Source organism: Empidonax traillii, unplaced genomic scaffold (assembly GCF_003031625.1).
Source record: "Empidonax traillii isolate 1590-97213 ecotype Southwest subspecies unplaced genomic scaffold, ASM303162v1 scaffold837:size744043, whole genome shotgun sequence".
NCBI lineage: Eukaryota > Metazoa > Chordata > Aves > Passeriformes > Tyrannidae > Empidonax > Empidonax traillii.
The window spans coordinates 73,421-79,886 of record NW_020956030.1 but is presented as its reverse complement, the minus strand read 5'-3'; positions in this window follow the sequence as shown (position 1 = coordinate 79,886).

The following is a 6,466-nucleotide window of genomic DNA, read 5'->3' as shown; positions in this document are numbered from 1 at the left end:
ATCTGCCGGGGCCAAGCACGCTTGGACGGTGGCAGTGAGGTCCTCAGGATGTAGATGGATTGCCTTATGGGCTAACAAGCTCCATCTGCCCGGGGAGGGGCCCCAACCGGGAATCTAACCCGGGTCTCTGCAGTGACAGTGCAGTGTCATTTCCCCTAGACCACCGGGGGCTCCCACATGGAGACAAGTGATAGGAGCCGAAGGAAAGACATGAAGCTGTGTCAGGGGAAATTTTTTAGACATTAGGAAAAGATTCTTCACCCAGAGGATAGCTGTGTATTGCACAATGCTCTCCGGCACATGGTACAATTCTTGGGGCTGTCCTGTAAAGGGCCAGGAGTTTGACTCAGTGATCCTTCTGGATCCCTTCCAATTCAGGATATTGTATTCTGATTCTATGAAAATATCAGTTTAAATGGCAGAATGCACAATTAGTCTTTCAATAAATTTGACACAATTTTTCTGATAACTTTCTTACACCATTCAATTATTAATTTTATTATTTAGTGTTTTAAATCACTTCTTCCCTGTAGACTTCAAGTAAACTGTGTTTTATCACCAGAGTCAAAGTACTCCAGGAGCAAAAGTAGTAACACATGCTAATGGATCCCTTGCCTATTACTTTAAAGTACACCAAAGAATACTTTTTCAAATCTGCAGATAATAATAAAAACACGTTAGTTGAAAATAGACAATTTTTTCTCTACAAATTCAACAAAACCATAAAATTGCCTTAACAGTGTGTATCAGTAGGGACATGCAGAAATAACCTCACTGTGAACACTTAGAAAACAATTGACCTAAGAAGCAATATCTTTCTGCATTGTGTCTTTGTGACAAGGATTTGGTAGTAGGGGAGCTATAGAGATGGCTTCTATGACAAGCTGCTAGCAGTTTCTCCTGTGTCCAGTGCCAGCTGGCTCCAGTATGGACTAGCTGCTAGCTAAGGTCAAGTCCATCAACAATAGTGGTAGCACCTCTGGGATAACAGATTTAACAAGGGCAAAAAAACCGCTGTGCAAGATCAGCCTGGAGAGAGAAGTGAGAACATGTGAGGGAAACAGTCCTGCAGATACCAAGGACGGTAAAAAAGAAGGGTGAGGAGGTGCTTCAGCTGCTGGGTTTGAGATTCCCTTGCAGCCTGTAGTGAAGACCATGATGAGGCAGGCTGTCTCCCAGCAGTGCAGGTAGGTCCACGAGGGAGCAGAGATCCACCTGCAGCCCATGAAGGACCACACACTGTAGCAGGTGGGTGCCCTTAGGAGGCTATGACTGCATGGGAAGCCTGTGTTAGAGCAGGGTCCCCTCAAGAACTGCGTACACAGGAGCCCACATTGGAGCAGTCTGGTCCTGAAGGACTGCACCCCATGGGAGGGACACACACTGAGGCAGTTCATGAAGAACTGCAGCCTGTGGGAAGGACTCATGTTGGAGAAGTTCATGGAGGTGTGACTCCCATTGGAGGGACCCCACAGTGGAGCAGGGGAAATGTGTGAGGAGTCCTCCCCCTAAGAAGGAAGGAGTGACCATGTGTGATGAACTAACCACAGTACTTATTTCCCATTCCCATGTACTGCTGGGGGAAGGAATTAGGGAAAATAGGGAGTGAGGTTCAGCCTGGGAAGAAGGGAGGGGTGGGAGGAAGGTGTGGTGAGATTTGATTTCTCATTATCCTGATCTGATTTAGTTGTTGATAAAATTAATTTCCCCAAGTTGAGTCTGTTTTCTCTGTGATGGTAACTGCTGAGTGATTTCTCCCTGTCCTTATCCTGACCCATGAGCCTTTCAATATATTTTCTCTCCCCCTCTCCAGCTGAGAAGGGGAGAGATAGAGCATCTTTGGTGAGCACTCAGCACCTAGGAAGGGTCGATCTACAAAGTCTTTTGTTTGAGTACTTGAAGTTATGATGTAAATCTCAGAAGGCAGAAAATTCTGATTATTCTATGTTGACTAATAGATTATCACTGTTTACCATAACATACCTTTGCTTTTCATGCAGCCTAACACAAATTATCTCGCTTTTCAAAGCCTGTATTTTGATTTTATATTGAGCTTGTTATTAACCACAATCAAATATGCAAAGTCATATTCTAAATTTGTACCTTTTTTCTTCAATGACTGTTATTTTCCCATTAGTCATATTGGTATAATCAAGAATTTGTCAAATTATGTTTTGATTAATGAATTTTTTTCTGCTACACTTAATAAGCACACAATGGCAATCATCACTGAGAGAAACCTTCTCCCATCTGGGTTTTCATATTATAAAGAATGAATGTGTTATTAGCTAGCTACAATTTTGCTCAGAAACCAATAGATATTATGAAGCACAGTCAGAAAGTATGTATAATGACTGTTTGCATGTTGAAACACAAGTGGGTACTTTACAGCATCATTTCATGATTGTTAGCCTAACTCTGAAGACAGTCTTCCGGTAGTCTTTGAACATATGTTTGAGGAACTGGCAGCGATAGTGGCATTTCTTGAAATAGTTTCCTCATAAAAGAGCAAGTTCAATTTTAAAGATACAAATTTCTTTCATGTTTCTGTCTAGCATGTTTACAGGAAATTAAATGGGAGTGGAAAATGCAATTAGGAAGATCTTTCACACCCTTCTTAACTTCTGCTTCACAAGAAAATTACAAATGATCAAATAATGGCTGGAAATGCTTCTTCTGAAGGCTTAGTCTCAAATTGCTTTCCAGAATACTGGAAATGTTCATCTAAAGTCATAGTGCGGACCTTGCATCACTATTGTCTGATGTTCCAATTTTCTTCTCTCAAAAGATCCAGATAAAAGGTTTAGATTGGGTGCTTTGTGATCCCAATGTAGGGTTTGTTTGGTTGGTTTTTTCTTCAGAACAGAAACTGAAGAAATGATACTGGCAAATGGAAATATCTGTGGATCAAAAGCAAAGACATTTTATATCTAAACCCATAAATACTAAAATTGCTGAATTTTATAGTGTTCTCCTAATTTTGTCCAAACAGAATTATTTCTGTAATTTATGTTTACTGTAATTGAAATTTATTTGACCTACTGAAAGTTTTACCAGAACTGACATGCTTCCATGAGAAGTACGGGTCCTGATACACTAAATTCAGCAAAAAGACACTTTGCCAGAAAGTCCTCCATCAGATGTAAAAGTAAGACCCTTGAACTTCACTGTAATGTCACAGTGGAAGCTCTGAGTAGTTGACATGAAATATATACATGTGCCTGACACTGTGTGCTCATGAAGAGCTGTCATGCTCTTTACCATTCATTCTTCTGAAACAAATACTTCATTCATATATATTATTACAAGCTCTTAGGGGCCAATCACTTGTCTGCAGTTAAGACACAGTTTTGCACTTTGATACAGCGTTATGTCTGGGCTACAAGTAAATTAGGGTTTAAAAGAGCATTTCACAGCTGCCCAAATCAAGATATTTAAATACCTGAGGATGCAGATAGACATTAGGAAAAATTTCCACGGTAGCAGGTGTAAATGACAGTTCTGTTGCTTTACTAGCAGAACTAGTTAATAATTACATCTGAAGTGAATTTAACTCAGTAAGTACCTTATAGAAGACTTACGGAAATCATAGAATCACAGAATAGGGAAGGTTGGAAGGGACCACAGTGGGTCATCTGGTCCAAACTCCCTGTTTAAGCAGGGTCATCCCAGAGCACATTGCACATTGTGCCCAGAGGGTCCCTGAATAACTCCACTGAGGGAGACTCCACAACCTCTCTGGCAATCGGTTCTAGTATGTGGTCACATGCAGAGTAAAGAAATTCTTTACTTTGCTTTACTTTACGAAAGAAATTCCTCCTTATATTCAGGTGGAACTTCCTGTGCATGAGTTTCTACCTGTTGCCTCTTGCTTCGGACCACCACAAAGAGCCTGGATCCATCATCTTGACACCTTCCCTTCAGATATTTATTGATGAGTTCCCCTCCCAGTTCTTGTGGGTGAACAGGTCCATACAAGTCATTAATGAATAAGGTAAACAATAGTGGGGCTGGTAGTGAACCTTGAGGGGCACTTCTAGTGACAGGCCTCCAACTAGAAGGTATAGAAATGAATTAATGAGAACAATGAGGCAATAATATGCTTTGTAAAACAGATGATTTATATTTGATGTATAAATGAGACTGTGAGTGTGAGTGTGCAAGTCACTGAACAGAGTTTCTAAACTGCTGCTGATTTTGTGCTGTTATTAGAGTTTACTGACACACTGTCTCTACAGCTCCTCCTCGGAGTATTACTAAACAGCTAGTATAACTGCATAAGTGCATTCACTGAGGATGGTATACATTCCCAATTTGTGGCTATATATGTGTGACTATATATGTACATCTATATTGTGGACATTACCACTACTTAGAAAAAGGATTCCTATCACTGTCTTTCAAGCTGCTCTGGGGTTGTTCTAATGTAGAAGATTGCTTGGATGGTAACATCATTCTGTTCACACTGTAATCAAAATAAGCTTTCATGAAAATAGAATTTGCTTTTATCACACCATATTGAGAATGACTAATCTAACTTGATACCTTTTTTCTTTTTCTTTTGGTTGATAAATTAAGATATAATCCATTTTATTTTCAAATTCAAGAGTATCTGATAAAAGGAACAGACAGACTTTGCGGCTGATGGCTTTTATTCTGATCAACAGATGAATGGCATCAACGATATAAATAGAAAGCACATATCCACACTGTGGTTTATCATTCTGTGTTAAAATGAGGCAGCTCACATTTGAAGTGAAGGAACTCAATGTTCCATCAGAGAAGGGCAAAAAAATTATTCTTAGATGAATTTTAATACATGTACATCTGAAGATTATGAATTTAGCAAGCAGCTTTCATTACCCCGACATGTTATAATTGTAATTAATATGTCTCTGACTGAGAGATGGTTTGAACCTTTTTTTTCTGTCTGTGAAAGATAGGTGGGGATAGAAACTTTTGATAGGCTTAAATCAGTAATAACTGACCTCCATGAAAGGAGTGGCAATTTGGACAGGCTGAAAACTGTCAGTTTCAAGGAAGCCAAATGTGCATAGAACAGAAATCTTCAACTTTCAAGGTTCACTTAAATATTTAAATAAAATGAGCAAATTCATGTAATTTTTCTCCCGTTCTTTTACAAGAGACCTTTATTCTTCTGGTATAAAGGTATTGATAGAAAAATGAATGGGAGAGCAGGAATGTTCCTCCTGATTGTTTTGCTGATGGTGGTTGGTGTTTTTTAACCTGAATGGATATAATGGTGTAATTTTGATATATGGTGGATCCTATTTTACATGATTTTTGTTTCTCTAACCTTGGGACTAGAGTCCTCTGTCAGATTCTACCCAAAACCTCCATCTAGAACAAACATTACTGGCTTATGAGCTACTGAAGCAGAACTGAATGCTGACCTCCACATCAAGCTAAAGTGTGGTTGTAGTACACTTTTAAAGTCACACTATCAGATCTTATAAGCTCCTGCTTACTTAGAAGTTACAGTCTGAACACATTTAATGCAGCAGGTACAGTGAAGAGCCTCCTTGCTTACAGGTGCACATTAATCAATTGCTAAGTAACTGAACAAATGCACTTCTCATAAAAAGTGACACAAAAATCCTGGGTGAGGCTTTCTTGGTTCTGTCAGTGTATGAGGTATTTACAGAATAAAACAGAACCCATGAACTCTCTCTGTTTTACGGCTGCATTTGTACTGGTGGGCTGAACAAAACGATTCCAGAGGCAAGATCATTTTTTTCCTGCTAGTTGCCAGTATAGTCTCAAGTATGAATCTAATTTATGCCAACCTGAACTCTTTCAGGCAATGCCTAGGAATGATTTGGGCTGTTGAGCAAGGGGCTGTTCCCAGGGTGCAGACTGCTCTGGGTAGTGGGTGGGAAGTTAGCTGTATGAACACTATCTAAGCTGTGCTATGTGTCCTCAGAACAAGAAAAAGAAGTTTAGTCTATTTTAATTACTGGTTTAGATGTAGCTACTAGCACAATAGTCCATGACTGTAAAAGTTTAGGTGAGAAAAACTGCTTAATTTCAAAGTTTTTATCCCCTCTGAAGGTGTTCTTTTACTGTTAAACCTGCGATTTTGGTGGATTTCAAATCACCATGCCTTACATTTTCCAGACAAAAGCATGTGTATCCAAAATGAAGGCTATTCTTTGTCAATGACAGACACCTAGATTCATTTCACATATTTACAAAATTACTTGGCTCCAAAGGCTAACTCAGCCCTTACTTGACTTTAGCCACCTTTTGTGTGTCCCACTATGCTTCCACGCTTTTAGTTATGTGTTGAGCTGTAGATATTTCTTCTTTGCATTACATTTGATTTGGGAACTAACTTAGCTGAGTGAAACATCTCTTTAACTGTTCAAAAACCTCCTTCTCCGCACAGTGTTAGATTACGTAGAAACAAAGAGACAAATGTCTGTCTCTGTAAATCTACATAAGG